Source organism: Eublepharis macularius, chromosome 12 (assembly GCF_028583425.1).
Source record: "Eublepharis macularius isolate TG4126 chromosome 12, MPM_Emac_v1.0, whole genome shotgun sequence".
NCBI classification, from domain to species: Eukaryota; Metazoa; Chordata; class Lepidosauria; order Squamata; family Eublepharidae; genus Eublepharis; species Eublepharis macularius.
In genome coordinates this window covers 30,282,876-30,302,351 of record NC_072801.1, presented here as the reverse complement: position 1 = coordinate 30,302,351, position 19,476 = coordinate 30,282,876, and the positions used below count along the sequence as shown (strand labels likewise).

The 19,476-nt window shown below is 42.9% G+C and overlaps 1 protein-coding gene across 3 annotated transcripts in view; it reads left to right on the top strand.

Annotated features, from left to right (window-relative positions):
- Positions 1-19,476, top strand: part of CREBBP (CREB binding protein) — a 166,115-nt gene that overhangs the window by 14,325 nt on the left and 132,314 nt on the right. The window lies entirely within an intron of this gene.

Below are 19,476 nucleotides of genomic sequence, written 5' to 3'. Positions count from 1 at the left end.
TGGGACCAACATAAAACATACTCCACAGCAGTGTTCCCGCTAATGTGAGCACGTGAGCAATTGCTCACAGATTCTGACTCCTCCGCTCACAGCTTCTCAGATGTAGCTCACAGATACTAACCCTCAGGCGGCCACACCCTCCCAGTCAGCCAGCATCTGCAGGTGGGCCCTATAGGGATGGAGCAGGGATGGAGCCTCATCCCACTTCTCTCCTCCCTTCCTGGCTGTGGCTGGTTTGGCCCCCAGGGTGTTGCCAGGGAGCGCCTCCAGCCACTGCTGGCTCTCTAGCTGGGGAACAGAGCAGAGTGATCGGGTCTGGTCTGACCCGTGCAGCCTGAAATCGCTAGGATCCCCTCAGCCCCAGAGAGCTGAGGAGAGGAGGCAGCACCTCAGCGGCCACCATGGTGAAGGCGTCATTTAACTTGGCCTTGGCGCAGAGGGAGGCTGAAGAAGTAAGCACTGACTCACAAAAGCTCATCTTGAAATAAATGTGCTAGTCTTTAAGGTGCCATTGCATGTCTGCTTTATTTTGCAGCAGCAGACTAATATAACTACCCCTTTGTAATCAGCATGGACATATCCATTTTTATACAGAAGTATACTCTGATTTTTGTGGCCCTTTCACCTAATGGCTTTTATTGTTAAATTGTTTTGATTGTAATCAAAACAATTTGATTGTAATTTTTTTTTTAAAGGAGGTGCACTCAAAACTTTAATGAAAGTTGTTGTTTTGGCTCACAAAGTAGATTTTGCAAAGCTTAGAGGGAACATTGCTCCACAGCATTACAATTGCCTATGCCGAGTGAGAGTTCTCGCTGCAATTGTGTTCCTCCTGTCTCTGGAATCTTTCCTGTATGATACCATTTTTAACAAGAGACAGTTTGGTGTAGTGGCTGGAATGCTGGGCTGGGATCTGGGAGATCCAAATTCTCATGCCATTCTCCCTGGGAGGCCTGCATGTGGCCTTGGGCCCGTTACATTATCTAGGCCTGGCCTTCCTGGCAGGTTTGTTGTGTGGCTAGAATGGAAAGGTATGAAATGTTGTATATGCCTTGGAGCCCCCACTGGGGGGGGCTCCAATGTTGTGTTTATTTAAATCCCAAAGCTGGGTTTTAAATACACATAACTATCTTTCTACTCAGGGCAAGAAGTCCTTGATGCAAAAACTTTCATTAAACTGGCTACTGGCACAGCCTCTGCTGTAACCCTTAATAAATATATTCTTTATTCCAGTAGTCATCATTGTTGTTGAGGATTTACAGATTTGTATGCCATTAAAGGTATTTGAATTGATTTACAGATTAAATAGCACTTCATCTCTATTTCACTCTCTGTAGACAGCAAATGCTATAAACTGTTAGTTTATGTGAGAACCAGAATTCTCTGTTGCAATTTTTCCTTTAAGCTACTGATGAACAGGTCATTATGACCTCTCTGCCATCCCCTTGATGGGAGCATGAAACATATTTAATGTGTAGGGCATAAAGGCTATGGACCAAAGTGCTATGAATTGAGGCCATTGATCATCTCTAATAGCAGATTGCATCCTTGTAGGAAAAGGTAAAAGCCCAGTGGCTCCCCAAGAACTAATGTTTATTTGCTTTGTGTTTTTCTGAGTTCAGTTTACTTTTTCAGATATCTGTGTGTTTCATATTGACTGTTGCTGTGACTTCACAGAGATTCTGAATTCTTTGGTCCAAATAGACAGCACTCTTGTTACAAGTTAGTGCATCCCAACTTTCTCATGCCTCCACTCCCCCAGGACAAGAGGAAAAGGAGTGTACGCCGTATTCTTCACAGAGCCAAAAAAATGGAGATTGGAGGGTGATACTAGATTTAAAATACTCAACAAATTCATCAGACTTAGACATCTCAGATTGGAGACGATGAGATCCATCACAGAATCCTACTAATGGAGGACTCATAGCTCAGTGGCAGACCACCTGCCTTGCATACAGAAGGACCTAGGTTCAGCCCCTGGCGTTCATGGATCTCAGGGCTGACCTACACCAAAGGAGTACCGTACTATACTAGATCTAATGGAAGCATATCTCCACATTCCGATCTTGTCTGGGCACTGAAGACTCCTCCATTTCTGTGCATGAGAGCTCGATCTACAGTTCAGAGTACTTCCATTTGGCCTTTCCATAGCACTGAGGGCCTTCACAAAGAATTTGATCAACCCAGTATAAAGCTAAGGGAGGAAAAAAGGAGATGTTACAAGTGATCATCAAGGCTAAATCTGCCATTAGCAGTAACCTCAAGTCATTGAAGCGCACAAAATTCAATAACTAGACATTCGAGCTAGGATTACTATTTGCTCAACATGAAGTGCTGCAACCGGTGCAGCATTTGCCAGACATGCTACATATAGTACTTGGTCTGTATCTACCTTTGTTAAACACTGTAAGGTGAACAGTTACAACTCAGCGGATGCAGCGTTTGGCAGAAGAGTATTACAACATATGTTATGACTAGATGACAATGACCCACCCAGACATCTGGGAGATACCATCAAGATGTCCTTCTTCTCAGAGGGAGAGCGGATATTCACTGTGGAGGGTCCTTCTCCTCTGAGGAAAGGAGTACATCTTGCCCCTCCCAAAGTCATTGTCTTTTCACTCTCTTCTGCCTGACAAATTCATTTTCTGTCCTGTTGTTTCCCGTTAATATGTTTGTTACTCACCTTTCTCCTTGTTATTCAACTGTTGTATTCATACTTATAATGCTATAACTGCTTTCGGAGTTGCCAAAACTGAAAGAAAGGGTGACTCCCACTAGGAAGACAGGAAGTAGAAAACTTGTTTCTACATCCTGAATAGAGGGCAGGAATCACCCTTCAAGATGTCCTCCTTTCCTCAGAGGAGAAGGACCCTTCACAGTGAGTATCTAATGGTCTGTTCACAGTAAGTGTCCAAAGGTCCATTCTCCCTCTGAGGCAGAGGACATCTTGGATGCTCCCAAAGCAGTTTCCACTTTCTAGGTGGGATGTGGTCTTTATCTGAGATCATGTACTGCAGTACCTTTCGACTGCAGGTGGTGTCCGCTGAATCATACTGATTTAATTCGTAATGTCTCATCAAGGTCGAGACCGACGACCATGTTGCTGCCTTGCAGTCTTCTTCTACAGAAGTGCTCGTGTGTAATGATGCATTGGTAGTAGCGCTGCTCACAGAGTGAGCCATTATTCCATTAGGAACCTCTATGATGAGAGTTTTATAAGTTTCAACAGTGTATGTTTTGCTATTGGCACCTACAGCTGCTGAAGGCATTTTCTTCCACAAATTGAGGGGAGATATATGGAAGAACAGTAAGTCCAACTTTTTGATTTGCACCGTTAAGAGCAGGTAGGCTGTAAGCGTCCTTCTGACGTCTAGGTTGTGTCAGAGCCTCTCCCTAGGCTTTTTAGGGTACAGGTAGAAATATGGTAGCCTTATCCCTTGCAATGTATGGAATAGACTTTTGGAAGAAAGTGGGGACAGTACGAGGTATCACCTTATCGTCGTGAAGGATACAGAGTTCAGGTCTGACTGATTATGTGCTTAGTTCTGAGATTCTTTGGGCAGACATGACCACAGTGAGAATGATGGTCTTCATTCTCAGTCTTCTCAGGGGAGCGTCCTTGACCAGTTCAAATGGACATATGGTCAGGGCTGTGTAAAATGTCCAGTGCTTTCCTCTTGCCCCACTGTGAGGACTTTCCAAGAGGAGTTGTAAATTCTGACCCTGAACAGTTTTCTGGATGTTAAGAGTGTCGGCCACCTCTCAGGACTATTCCCATCTTAGGAAGATTTTCCTTTCTATTTCCAGACATTTAAGCAGAGTAAGTCTAAATGAGAGGGCCTAATTGGTCCTTCCTGTAACATGACCAGAGAGGTTGGTAGGATGAGAGGTGGAGATACCACCATCTGTTGGAGTGTGGAAAAGCACAGTCTACGGGGCTACCAAGAGGAAACCTCTAGCACTTGGCTCCCTGTTCCTTGATCTTTTTTAGGAGTTTGGGTATTAATGGTAAGGGTGGTAATGCTTAGAGGAGGCCTAATAGCCACTGCAATGTCAGGGCATCTGCTTCTGGGTGGAACAAACCTTGTCATGTACCCTGATAACTGATGACTGTGTTGGGACGCAAACTGGTCCATGAAAGGTCTTGCGAAGTGTGATGTTATCCATTGGATGAGATCTTTCTTAAGGAACTATTCCCCTTGTTGAATACTCTACCTGCTCAGCCAGTCTGCCTGGATACTGGATATGCCTTTAATGTGTTCAGTTCTGATCGAGGCTAGGTGACCTTCCACCCAGGTAAGTATCCTTGCTGCCTCCTTGTGCTGACTCAAGGTCTTGGATCCCCCCTGCTGGTTTATATATGCCTTGTCTGCAACCTTGTCCATACAGAACACTTTCTGATCTCTGGACTGGAACAAGGCCAGACAAATCACTCACATTTCCAAGACATTGATAGGAAGATGTGCCTAACCTGTGATGCTTGCATCTGTAAATATTTGTTGTTCTCAAGGGGTCATGAATCTTTTGCTTTCCATTGGGCTGGTGACCTTGGCTCAGACTGGTTTTGATCTGAAGCAGTACCTAAATGGGAAGATCTGTCTTCTCCATGATCTGTTCTTAAGAAGCTCTGAGAAAGGTCTGAAGCGATCTTGCATGTAGACGACCCCGACATATCACATTGTTGTGGGCCACTAGCAAGCCCATCAGTTTGGACAGTGTTGTGAAAAGTGATTTTGCACTCTGATGAGAGTCTGGGCCAGCTGTTTGGTATTCCTGACCTTTTCTTTGGTGAGGAATAAATAATACTGTTTTGGTGATTATGATCATACCCAGCAGTGCCAGCTTTGTAGGAACTGAATTATGAACTTAGTGTCATGGTGAGATTTTTCTTTACAGCTTGTTCTGATCAGGATAGTCTGGTACAAGTGAACATGAATACCTCTCTCTCTGAAACATATGATGGGGTTGATCAGGAGCTTTGATAACACTCTTGGTGTGGTGGACAGGCCGAAAGGGATGGCTCAAAACTGCTGATTGATTATTTTCCCCCACACAAAATCTTAGGTATTGTTGATGGGTTGTCAGAATCGGTTCATGGAGGTATGTTTTTGTGAGATCTGTAGATGTCATGTATTCTTCTGGTTGAATGGCCTCTGCGACTGAGTTTCCATTCAGAAGTGATGCAATGTGATAAACTTGTTCAAAAACCTGAGGACTAATAATACCCTCCAGTCCCCATTCTTTTTAGGGACTGTGAAGAAGATTGATTAGACTCACCACCCTCTTTCATTGTGGGGAACATGCTCCACTGCTTGAATGCCCAGAAAGTGTTGGACTACCTTTTGGGTTAAGATTTTGCGTAGGGTAGAAAAGATAAAACATTCTGGTGGGTAACTTTCAAATTGTATGGAATAGCCTTGTGAGAATATTTCTAAGGTCCAGGTGTCCACCTGCGTGTTGACCCAGGCTTGATGGTAAAGAGTAGTTGGTCTCTCACAGGAACGGCTTGCAAGACCCGTCTTGGAGATCTTGGTATCAAGGTTGGATCTCTTTCCATGTGTGGAGAACTGTCTGTTTGATCTTGGGACAAAGTAAGCATTATCGCCACAATACAGCTGGGGAGCTGGGACTGAGAGGAATGATTTACCCAAGGCCATGTGTTAAGTTCATGGCAGTAGTGAGATTTGAACCAGCAGAGTACTGCATCACAGTTCAGTTACTTAACCACTATACTACAGGTGGGTTCTTGAAAGGACCCCCTTTATTAAAGGGCTATCTAGATTAACCCCAGGATGGTAGCATGGAATCCTTTCTCAACCTTAATAGAGTGTATGTGAATAAAATTTCTGAGGGCCAAGGGATCATCTCTCAGTTTGAGTGTTTTGAGTATCTTTCCCAGGGCATCCCCAAATAGCGTGTCTTTCTGAAAGTAATAAGACAGGATGACATTTTTAGAGTGTAAATTTACTGGCCATGCTCATAGTTAAGGGTGCCTACTTGTTACTGCTGCTGAGACCATAGGCCTGGAAGAAAAGATAAGTGCATCAGATGGTGTCTGTCTTGAATGTACTGGCGTTCAAAATTCTGTTTGCCCCTTCGGAGGGGGCATCTGTTGTAGTATGGGAGAAGTTAGATCAATTTTCTGATCCATACTCCTGACGCTCTGGAGGCAATGGCTGTAGCCTCAGTAGCCATGACTATGTCCATCGCCTCGTGCACTCTCTTCAGCGTGGCCTTTCTCTTCTTGTCTAAGTTGTCTCTGACATCCTTGTCCGTCCTCTGACAGGGAGCTCAGATGACTCAAGTGTAGCCACCACTGGAGCATCGATCGCAGGTACCTGCCACATCTTATTAGCAAGGAAAGGTAGTGAGTACAGTTTTTTGACCACATTGGGGATTGCTTATTGGCTGATGGTTTAGAGCCCTCAGCCTTGAGCTGTCTCCCAAGATATTCTGGAAATGAGAGGACCTTTTCTGAGGAGCCCTCCTCAGGAAGAGACTCCTGTTTCCCTGGGTCTGGATTTGGTATTCCCTGTCTAAGAGTTCTCCTCCCCCGAGGGTAATTTCTGCAGCCCTAGGGCTGAGAATGGCTTAGGTAGTAAATACTGGTAGATCCCAGATTCAGACAGCTGGGCTGACTGTTCTGGCATGGATATTTCCTCCTCCTCCACATCTAAAGGAATTCTTCCTTCTCCTTGCCATTATAGAAGCTCTCTGAGAGCAATCAACCTATTCAATGGGGATCCCTGCCAGTTAAACATTACAAGGTGCCTTATTCTGACTCAAACCATTGGTCCATCAAGGTCAGTGTTGTCTACTCACACTGGCTGCAGGTCTCCAGGGTCTCAGGAAGAGATTTTTCTCATCACCTACCTGATCTTTTTAAACTAGAGTTAATGGGGAACGAACCTGGATCCATTTACATGCAAAGCAGAAGCTCTTCCACTGAGCCACATCCTCTCTGGTGGAGGAAGGAGAGGAGGAGGTAAAGACTACACCACTATTAACAGAGGTTTCAGCCCGGCAGGGATTATATATTTCCTCATGGTTCGTCTTAGGAAGTTTAAAAAGTTCAAAGACACAGGCAGGTTTGTGCCCTTCATATGTTATACATCCGATGAGCGAGTCCTGTTGTAAAGGCAGGGCTAGATCTGAAGGGGAAAAGCCTGGGCTGAGGTAACATGCTGACTCCGCTGCAGAGCAGGAGCCTGCAGTTGCTTCCGGCTTCCAATCAGTGGGACGGGCCATTTAAATCTCTTCTGTGACTCTAAGGCTGACTTGTAGCCAGGAGACTGCACAAGCCGTGGCTACCACAATCGTGTGAGTCAGCCAGGGAGAGTAGTAAGAGGCAAGAGAGGACAGCAAGAAGAAAGGAACTATGAACATTTAAGTCAACAGAGTTTGAAAGACAACAGAAAGATAAGATTAGAGGAGGAGAAGAGCAAAGGAGTAGGAATGGGAAAGTGAAAGTGAAACTGAAGTCCTAATAAGAGTAGCAGAGCTAGTCTGCTACTAGACTGCTCTCCCTGGAGGCAGGAAGGCAACTGAAGAGAGGGTGTCCCATATTCCAGACAGGAAGAGGAAGAAAATCAGTTCCTGCTTCTCTGATTGGTAGGAATCTCCTAAGATGTCCTCCGCCTCAGAGGGAGAAGGCTTTAGCTATGAGGTGCTAACTACCAGTGGCCTGGTGTTTTCTATGTTTGGACTATTATTCTATGTAGGATTTGACTCCAGATATTCATCTGGCCCTGGCTGTTTCTTCTCCAGGTGAACACTGAAGTTTTAGGAAATAATTGGTGTTAATCCTGCAGAAATTTATCCTTGCCTGAAGGACAGTTATTTTGAATGACCCGTTTACAGCAGGCTAACATTGTAGTCCTATATCGGAATAGCTCCAGCCTAAGATCACTGAAATCAGTGGGCTTAAATTGGAGCAATTTTGCATTGCTTTGCAGTGTAACACCACTATTACCACTTTGTTTGTGTGTGTGTTTTGATAAAAGGCTTCCAGGAAAGCATCATTAAGGCCAGTAATAGTAAAAAATACAGACAAAAGCTTTATGGAGGAAAATCAGCATACTTTATGCAAACAGAATTCTCTTCTTACCAGACTTTGAATTACTTGAGGGTTAAGCATGTAGATGGGGTGATGTGATAGATATTAATGACTTCAGTTCATTTAAATTTTACCACCATGAGGGGCTTTCTCTTGCAGGGGACAAATAGGCATTGTTGTCTCCACCATATCATTTTTGTAAGCTTCTAGAGGTGTCTAGCTAGCCAAAATAACAAGACGTTTGTCTAAGTGGAAGTTTGGTTTAATCTCACATGCCAGTTACGTAAATACAGTAGACCCATGAGTAGACATGGGCACGATCCAAAAAATAATCCCGATTTAGCTGATCGTGATTCCGCAGCGGCGCCAAACCCAGGTACCCGAACCTCACCGATCAAGTCCTGTTTCCGATACAGAATCGGGAATCGGGAAGGCTGATGTGGGAGGGCGCCCCGCAGTTTCCAGTGCTAAAGGAATGGTGGGTGAGGAGGATGGCGGCCACCGGGCCCAGCAGGCCCGTGGAGGAGGAGGCGAGCCGCCTCCCCTCGGGGCAGGGGGGTCTGTCCCCACGGGATTGTGCCGGTACTGTCACGGGGGGGGGGGAACCAGAGGAGATAGCTCCCTATTCCCTAATTCCCTATCCGCTGAAGCCCAAAGCTAAAGCTGCCTCTCTCTCTCTCTCTCTCTTGCTCTTTCTCTCTCCAAAAACAGCAAGCGAGAGCTCGCCTCAGTCCCACTCCACCCGCGAGCGGAAAGTGAAACTTTGTTGCGCAGCACATGGCTATTTATAAAGCCTGGGTCTGCTACCCAGGAGGGCTGTGTTTGGCCGTAAGAGCTGCCTCTCAGGCTTTGCAGGGATGAGATTCGAGTGCCCATGGCTACAGAAGAACACCCCCTTTCCCCGCCCTCCCCTCTCTTCTCCCAAATGGACGAGACGGGTGCGAGCTTTTCTGGCTGCTCCGTAGTTGGAAGGAAGCCCTGCTGATCAAGGAAAGCTGGGCTTCCATTCGTGTTTCCAGGGCGACAGAAGGAGGGCAAACAGCTCCGGCATTCCCCAGGCTCTGTTTCCACGGGGCTCCGTTCCCTCGGGAACAGATGGCTGGCGCCAGACTGTCTGCAGACTGCAATCCCGAACGTAAACTGATCGATCCGATCGAGACCCGATAGAGCGCCCCACCCGAGTGCTGAACCGGGAGCCGTGGACGGAACCGATCAGCCCGGTCCCGATGGCGCAAACGCCAAAATCGGGGCAATTTTCAGTCCGTAATTCCGATCGTGCCGATGTCTACCCATGAGCATTTGTAGGAGAATAGCAATCCTATTTTCCCCCAGCCTTCCTTCCCAGCGTTGTTGCTGCTGCTTCCAGCTCTACTGTTCCTCCGCCATCCCATTTGCTCTTGCTCACATGTTCCTTCTTTCCAATGCATTTCCCCCACTTCTATCTGACTGCTCTGTCGTCGTCGTCGTCATCCCCCCCCCGCCTTTCTTTCTATCCCTTTCTGGCTCTCCCTTGCATCCCCTTTGTAAATATGTGAAGGCCTGGAAAACAACTGGAAAATGTCAGGAGTGTAATGGTTTTTTCTTTCTTTCTGAGACCTTTCCCCCTCCAATTTTTCCAATGTAGAAAATTGGAGATTTTTAGAAGTACTGAAAAAATATGAAATATTTTCTCTTTCAGAATGAGTGAAATGTTTTTAAAGACAAGGTGGACATGTTATAGACAGAAACTGCTCTTAAGTCCAAGATGCATTTCTGCACCTAGAAGGTATGAAATATTAGGGAAGCGTTTCAGTTTGTGTGAACTTGCGTTTTCCCAAGAGTTGCATGAGGATTAATAATGAAGGCTGAGAATCAGAAGTTTCTGAAGTTGATTCAGATTAGAGACTTGAGGAGCTGATACTTTTATTTTTAAATGTGACTAATTTTGTATAGAATTAAAATGCTGTGTGTGTATCCTGATAATACATGACTGAATAGTTCAATTCTTTAATGTTTCTACATTTTGTGTGTGTGTGTGTATAATTATATATATTTAGTTTTATTGTGTGTGGCCCTTTTTCTGTCCAAAAACATATTTTATATTATTTACCTCAAAACTTTTGTTTTCTGTTAAATTCCTATTTTTTCTACTATTCCGATAGCATAAATTAAGGTACATGGGCGAAGGTAGTGTAGTGTGCATCAGGTTGCAGTTCTCTCACATTTATTGAGTATATTTGCAGTTTTGCTTTTAGAAAACTTAAGGCATGTATAACTTTTAAATTCCGTGTGTCTAACATTGCAATTGGATATGATAAGTAAGTTATAAAGAGATACATTTTATGTTGCCAAAGCAGTAAAATTAGTTTTGGTTTGATTGAACAATGAGTATTGCATATATTTCAGTTCCCCACAAATTTTCTTTCTTTTTTTGTGTGGAGGGGTTCCCAGGGTTTCAAACTTTCTGGAGATTTGACATCTGTGTCTCTGTGGTCTCTCCTTGCTCACCTTTTCTATCCCCTACTTCAGCCCTTGCCACTTCATGGTTGTAGCCATGCAATGTCTTGTGCCGTGTTGGGCTACTACAGCAACTGAAAGTGCCATATTGCCTTCTCATCCTATTAGAGATGTTGAAGGCCCAGAAAACAACTTGGAAATTCTGATTTTTTTCCCCCTGAGGAATTTTTTTTTAATGGAAAAATTGGGTAATATCAGTGAGCGCTGAAAAGAACTCTTTAGGAATTGGTGAAATATTTTTTTAAGATAAGGTTTTACATTGCCATCCCAATCAGAATTGAAAAGAGTCCAGTAGCACCTTTAAGACTAACCAACTAGCATAAGCTTTCGAGAATCACAGTTTTCAGTTTTCCATTAGAAAAATTTGAAGAGCATTGAAAAATCGTGAATGAAACATTTTCTCTTTTTAAATGAGAAAATCCTTGGTTTACAGAGCATTTCAGTCATTCTAAAAGTACAGCATGAAAAAGTCTGAGGACTTTTGGGGAAGCACTAAAAAAACTCTTACACTGTGGTCTTATACAGTATTTTCAAGAATTTTGTTTCAGTGTAAATAATTTTGGCATCCATTCATATACTATAATGATAATAAATTATTTAAGAGTTGAATGTTTTCAGTGTTACAAATTTTAGCATAATATCCAAACATGCTGATGTAACAGAATAAAATATTAGTACCTAATTAATGTTTTGAACTGTCCAGCGTGCAAAATTTGTTTTCCTGAACTGGACAGTATCAAAGAGCTTCAAAATAAGTCTGATAGATAAAGCCTCTTTTCTTGAGAACTTTTCTCTCAGTACAGATTATTTGTAAATGGGTACTTTGTTTAACTCTTTCCCATCACAGTACACAGAAACTTCTTTTAGAGTTTAAAGCTTTAGTCTTTTTTGAAATAAGTCCATTATTTTTATTAAAGAAGATACTAAAATATAAATGCTGATTAAACTTAATCCAACCAGTGATGAACATATGCATGCAATAGAAATAGAAATTGATTCTTTTAACATTTATCAAACATAACTAAATATAAATTGTTTAAAATCAGAGCATGCTTAGTCTACTGTGAAATACATTGAAACTTCCATAAACTCACAGATTCATATATTTCTCACCTAATATCTGTGTGAGATTGCTTTCATCAAAATGCTAATTTCTCATCTTGGTGACATCCTTTTATACTTAATGGCACTTGTTACCTATAGGTACATCACTAAGATTTTTAAAATACGACACTAATATAAAAATGTGATTGGGCTTTAATTTAGCTAACTCTTCATATTTTTAATCATGTAATATTTTGCTGAAGCTAACTTATGACATCACTGCACACCTGTGCTAATTAGTTTCTTATAAACTTTTAAAACTACTAAAAAGATAGATTAATGGATTATATTTAGATTTTTCTAGCAATTAAAAAGCATTTATCTGCTCTTTTCCAACAACTTTAAATTGGTTGTCAAGGATAAAATGACACCTGTATTTTTCTACAGCCTGCTAGTGAATTGCATTAAAGGTCATACAAAGTTGAGTGTATATGATTAAATCAAATATCTTTAATCCTGGTAGTTGTAATTGTTGTGTCTCTGAGAATGTTTCTGTCCAAATAAAAGACTTCTTTTATTTACTACAAAATTTGTTATATACCTTCAACTCTTGAGTCTTTCCAATCTCTCAGATAACAAAAACTAAAGATACATGTGCTGTAATAACATATGGTGCAGAAGTTTGCAACTCTTTCTCCAGTGTTGGGTTTACTTGAAATTTTTCCTATTGAAAATGAAGATACTTTTAAATTCCATCAGTATGCTAAATTGAACAATATTTTTATATGCTAAGTTATAAATGACGCATTTATAGCACAATCCTGAGGCTTGCTGGGTGCCGGCACCCACATAACTGCAGTGGTGCCAGTTTGCTCCCTAAGGACTTTTGCAGGAGAGCTGTGCTGGTGGGCCACGCTGGCAAGGTTCAGTGAGGAGAGAATGTTCTGTAGTTGTCCGGACAACGTTGGCAGAATCCACCAATTGCAAGAGTGGCTGCAGTTGACAGTGCCATGAGTGACAGGGAAAGATGTAGCCAGTCTGCGGGCCAGGCCATATTTCCTATCGCCAGCTGCCAATGCCACTCCCCAGCCCTGCAGAGAGTGGGGGCACCGGGCAGAAAGACCTGTGATTGGGCTTGCTACACCCCAGCAGAGGCACCTGCCCCAGAGGAGGCCTGCCCTGTGGGGGGTACACTGAAGGTGCAAACAGGGTGCCCACCCACCCATCATTTCCGACCAGGGCCAGGCTGGTAGCTGAAGCACCACACACTTCTAAACTCTCCCCCTGCTGCCGCCGCTGTGAAAAACATGACCCCCCTCTTTGAAAAGTAATACCAGAAAGACGGCAGCACCTGGTGAGGGTTACGCCCACAGCACTCAGGATCAGCCCCCCAAGTCTTGCAGAGGCTGCTCCTTAGAGGCAAGCAGGAAGCGGATTCCTAAACAAATGATGGGAAGGCCCATTGGATGTGATAGGAGCAACGAATGGCCATCGACTTGCAGCAACTCCATTGAAACACATCACTGTGTTGCAAAGAGGCAAGAATGCAGGGTGGACACCGAGAGCCGTGCCCCGATCCCAGAATGAAGCCCCGCAGAGTGGAATGACAGCTTGCAGGACCAAACAAACTTCTCTGGGGGCCATCATTCCGTCTCCTATGCCATATTCCTGAAGTCCATCCCTGCCTCAGCAAACAGCAAAAGGGAGGGTAGTCTGGCCTTGTGGGGGAGGAGCTTCAGAGATCTGAGGACATCGCTTCACACACACCCCTCCTGGCATTAATGTTGCTCCCTGTATGCAGAGAGTGGTCTTCTGAACGAGCAAGTTGGGGCAGCCGCCTCCCCTGCTCCTTCTTACCTGTTGGTGTGCCCTCACCTGTCCCCGAGCCATGAATTAGGAGATGGATAATTTGAAAGGGAACTTGGGTGGTAGTTGTTAGTCAGACACTCTGGACTTAATTCTCCTGTGTGTCAGTGGAAGACATGCCCCGAATTTTACAAATTTCCCCCTGCACACTCTTGCCTCGCCATTGCAAACATCCTTTCCCACCTTGCGGTCTAAGTCCCAAAAATGGGGCTCCCAGGCAGATCCCCCGGGTCATGGGTGCTCTGGCCAGCAGTTATGTAGGGTGCCCTGGGAGCTGATTGGGTGCGGAGAGGGAGGCTAGACTGTTGTGTGGGTGCAAGTGGATTGGTCCCCATAGTAGTCGGCATCCTGTGCTTTGCGAGACCACCTGTGTAGAACAGGCCATGGGGGAAAGGACTTTTCCTGTACAATGGGTGCCTATGGACTATGCTATTGTTTTTTGTGACGTAACTAAGTTATAGATGACTAGCAACAAAGCCCATTGTGCTTAACAATACAATGGGCTCTAGTGGGGCCTTGTGAGGACCGCTCCGCCCCGCTGTATAGGCTTGAGGTGGCAAGGCCCTCCCAAGGTCTCTGCAGCCCTCTGGAGAAGCCCACTGTGGCACCAGATAGCAGGCTGATTCCAGCACCATTAGGGCCCGAAATTGGCCTGCCCCAGAGTGCAGGAGCACTTCAGGGCCTCCAGAGGGCCTTGGTACCATGTCAGGCTTTCCTGGACCTCTGAAGGCCCCAAGATCACCAAGGCAGTATGAAGCCAAGCTGTGTTGCCGATGACTCACTTGTTATCCCTGCGAGTGTGCCTGTGTGGGGATAAAAAGTGAGTTGTTGCCAATACAGCGTGCCTTTTATATAGTAAGATATATGTTATGCTGTTAAAGCAGGAAATTAACTTTAAGTTTGAGAGGAAAATATTACACAGCTCTCAGTTTCCCCCCATGTTTCAGTTTCCAGAAGAAAATTCTGTATGGCTTCAGATTTGCAGAAATGGTACATCTCAGTTTCTCTCATTATGTTTGATTAATCCAAAATAGAAAACGTGTACAGCATGGTGGTGTAAAGCATATGTGTTAGTTATGACTTAATATTAAGTTGTAGAAAACCTTTGCCACGTGTTTGAAGGAACTGACAGTATTTAATGGCAATAAGCATCAAAATGTTTCCTTTTTATGTGACATTGCCATTTTTCATTGTGGGGTACCTAATGCTTTGGGTAGGTTTAATGACTTAAATTTGTGATAGTTGTTCAAAGAGGATGTGAAGGACTTGCCTCCCATCAAATATAAATAAATAGTAAGGGAAGCAAGACAAGAATTTGAGAAGTAAATTACTAATAACACTAAGATATAAAATAAGAATTTTTTAGTATCATAAGCAGTAAACCAACCAGGGTAGTTGAGCCACTGGTAAGAAAGGAATGAAAGGATTCCTAAGATGATGGTGGGGAGGATGTGTCTGTCTGCACTGTAGAAGTGAGGTGGTTGTCACAACTTATTTTCAAGGTGGGTGTCTAAACAACAGAGCCTAATATAGGTGACAAGATAGGAAATTCTAGGACTAATGACAAACTAAAAATGAAAAGTGTAAATGGTCATATACTTGAAGTTTCATAAAGAATTCACATGTTACAATTATGTGTAAGTTTTGAATAGAATTGGCTGCCCTACAAAGGATTGGAAAGCAGGAAAATAACACTGATCATGAAATGGGCACAGGGGAAAATTACATAGGATAAATCTTACTGAGAAGGGGTTGAAAGCAAGCGCGCCAGTATTGTAATGTTCTTGGATAACTCTGGTGTGTGAAATACAGTGTACGGATCTGTCTAGCTTAGTTTTTAAGTTTTAATCAAGGTGATATAAGCAAAAAACTCCAATAAAACTGTTTTATACTCATTGAGAGACTTGAATGTTTATTATTAGCTGCCTTAAGTGAGGGTTTCTGTACCTGGCAAAATAGCTACAAAAGAGCTTGAATGTCCTTGAACATATTGTATACCAGTTCATCGGACAAGGCTTCCATTCTCCTTGTGAGGCACTACACCCTTGACCTCTGGGCCAGAGTAGATAACATCCTTGTGCATGGTAGTGCTCAGTGCACTTTGTTCCTAGATGCACGTGTATTTTCTTTCATGTAAGTCCATGAGTACCATGGGATGCTTTACTGTGATGCACAGAGACCACAATGAAGTAAAAAATGTTTGCTCACTGTGACGGTTGTTCTTTGACTGGTCATCTGTGTATTTGATCCTTCCACCTTCTGCTCAGCAGGTGCCTGCTATGATCTTGGCAGGGAGATAATTTGCATGCCTAAAACCCATCCCTAGTAGCTTGCAAATCAAAGCTCTGAACAGCAGTTATGTGTGAACAGCTTATTTTTCCTTATACCTTGTACCAGTCAGCAATTTTACTACTGCATGTATCAGGTGCTATCTTCAAAGGCAGCCCCACATAGAGTGCATTGCAGCAATCTAACCCGAATGCTAGAAAATGGATACTGGGCTAAATCATGCCTCCCAAGGAGGGCTGTAGCTGGGAAGCTAAACAAAATCGGCCAAGGAGCTGAGAGCCTTAGAGGAAGCCTGACCCTCTGTCAGTAGGGTTATAGTAGAACCTCCAAGTTGTGAACCTGTGTTCTGTTAGATGAGTAGTCTGTCATTGAAAACTGGCTAGCTACTCGTTCTTTTTACATGCTATCTTATTGGCCACCAGTAGCACTTCTGTTGAGTTCAGTGGTAGGGCAGTCAGAACTGTACACTTTTCCAGATTTATTTTCAGTAAATTTCTACTAATTTCTAGAATGGGATGTTCATTTTTCACCACTGCTGCATCTCAAATCTTCTTTCTCATTGAGCTATTTACTGTAATTCATGTTTTTCTGATTAATTACTGTGCTAATCCATATCCTGTCTGTGTATAAATGACATTGTTTTGTTTGTTTTTGACCTAGTCAGCATTAATTTAACCATAATGTTGCCATTTACTGGTATGGAGAAGTCATTTTGGAGCTCTGTAGTCTTGGTTTTCACATCTTGAAAATTTGGAGTGATTCATAAATTTTGACCACTTCATTGCTAATCTTTGGCTCCAAGTCATTTATGAATAAGTTAAAAAGTGAAATAAGCTACTGTCATCTTGAAAATCCAATTTTTTTATATTCATTAAAGTGCACTACTTAATATATTACATTTTTGAAGGGATTTTAACCTTAAAAATGGGGCTATAACGACTATTGTAAATTGAATGTGTCTCATTTTGTAGCAACAAGAATGAGAATACATTGTATAGAAAATGTAACAATGAACAGATTTTTGGGACGGGTGTGACCATGCCCTAATGTTATAATTTTTCTTTAAAAGTGGTTTTAGACACACTTTAACTTGTATAGTGACTCTAAAATATCAACAAAATCTGTGGTCTGTGTGCATTTGATCTTCCCACCTTCTGCTCAGCAGATGCCTGCTATGATATACTCTTAGCTTTTGCAGGAATTAAGTGGGAAGGTGTAGCCCCTCTCATTTGGGCGTGCATAGCCCACACTCCACCTCTGTTTATTTGTCATGAAATGACTGATATAGAATCTTCCTTTTCCTCATAATGCACTAGAGGAAAGTATTTTTATCTGTATGGTATCATGACATCCGTGGTGTGTTTTGTCTGGTATGTGATTTTTAAAAAGTAATGTTTCTTTTTAAAAGTTCATACTATATAAAAGTTCATTCAGGGGATAGCCAGTTAATACCTGCTTGTTCTGACATATTACTATATAGTTATGTAAATCAGAGCCTTGATTTACAAAACTATGTAACATCATTTGTCAACAGAGAAACTCCAGTTCACTTTTCTACTTTCCTCTTAAAATTATTGGTACCCAAATCTATTTGGACAGAGGTTTGACGCTTATTATTTCTCATGTGGTTCCAAAGGTGAATCTTCCTCCTCTTGGCGTGCTTTATCAGTTCTCCTTTGAAAGTGGAGAATGTGATTTGATAGCTGGGCACTCTCTTCGTATCATTCCATTCAGGCAAGAAATGGATTGCAGTTTTCATTTCCATTCCTAGGTGGTGCCCTTTACTTTCAGTTCTCTTCCTTCCTTGATAGTGAGTGCATGGAAGCAGGAGAACTCCCTTTTTCTTCAGATCTCTTTGCATTATTTCTTTTTTTGTTCTTAATTCTTATACCTTTCTACTGTTCTTTTTTAAAGCTTTGTTTTAAAAAAGAGAACCTCCCTTCTCTGCTTTTCAGTTACTTTTACTCTTTGCTTGCCTCAGCGCTGTTGATAATAGCCAGTATGTCTGTCTGTCTGCAGTTTGGGCTCCAAAGCTGTGGGCTCACCCAGCAGAGGTGATCATACTCAGGCTGTGAGGTAGAAGGACCCTGCCTAAATCATGCAGCTGGCCAAATAGGTGTGGTAGAGCTCCAGGTAAGGATTGGGAAGCCACAGCCCCTCCAGCTCAGGAGTAGGCAATGGTGTCAAAATCATTTTTGCTGAAAAAGAGCAGTACAGCCTGACAGTCTTGTAGGTAGACCAAGAGGCAGTGTGCAGAGCAGGCATGATGGAGATGAATCTGCAGGGCCCCTCTCAACCCAATCCATGCTGCCACCACCACCACCTAACTCTGAAGAGGAGGTACTTTCAGGAGCTAAAAATAGAAATAGCAGAACTTGTTTGTATCATTCCACACTGGACAAGAAGACCGAGGTTTTCCAAGCTATCATCCTGACCATCATGGAGAATTCCAGTTTTGAGGGACATGTTGATGGTAGAGATTGATCCTGCACCTGAACAGGCTCCATCTATTTAAACTGTAAGCCTTTTTGTGACAGTGAGTTTCTTGGAAGAATTAACCAACATAATGCTGGTATCAGGAAAACAATCTATAGCTGACTGTAACTGCGCTTTGAAGGCCTTCTGTGAAGGTCAGCATTTCTCTGATGCTCCTTTTTCAACAGAATAGACTTGTCTAGGGTTAATATTCATCCAGTATCAGTAGTAGTGTTTCTTCATCTAGTGCTTCCTTTCCTTGATGGTGGTTCTATCTCAAGAGTTATACTCAGATAAAACATTTTTTTCAAGGAGTGTCACTTTCATGTCCTGCAGTGATCCACTGATTTCCTTCTTGGAGTATTATGTGATACTTTAATCCTTAACTAAATACATGAAACCTCTTTCTCAAAAAATCTCAGGGTGCTATCCATTAGAACTGATCTCAGTGTTTTTCATAGTGGGAAGCAGCTCTCCATCCAGATTCCACCTTTATACCCAAGGTGAATTCTGTGTTCCAAAGAACACAATAAATGTTCTTTCTGCCTATAACCAACCAACTTATCCTAAAAAGAGGGACTGGTCTACCCTGGGATTTGTGTTGGCTTTACACAACTAAATCCAAAGAACTACACTACTTGGGAAGTCTGATACTCTGTGGCTTTCCACCCATTAGCAAAAGGAAAAATGATGTACGGCCAGGGTGTCCCTGAGCAAATGGCTGAGAAATGTATACAGCCTATACACCCTAGGGTTTGAGATCTGCAGAGGGAATCTCAGCATACTCTAAACAGGGCAGCAACAATTTTAGCATTCGACAGTTTCCTCTATGGTGGATATTTGTAGAGCAGCATCATGAAGTGTTCAGCTACATCAGGTATTATAAGTTGGACTCCATTGCTTTGTTCGACACAACACTTGGGTACATGGTGCTACAGCAAATGCTCCAGTGTGTGGTTAATAGTTCTTCTTCTCCCTGAGCTGCAGTGGCCCATTCTAGGGAGAATGAAATGTTGGAACATACCATAAAAGTTCCTTCTGTTTGGAACTTGGAGGATATCATTTCATCCTGTCATGAACTCAAGAGTGGTGGAGATGATGGTGCACATTTTTCTGGGAAATGTGCATTTGTCAGCTCTCACCTAATTTCATTCATTTTTTAGTGTTTTCTCCTGTATGCAATTTCAAAATAACGTGTCTTTTTTTCCTCTAGAAGATTGTTTAGCGTCTCTTTTTCTTAGTATTAT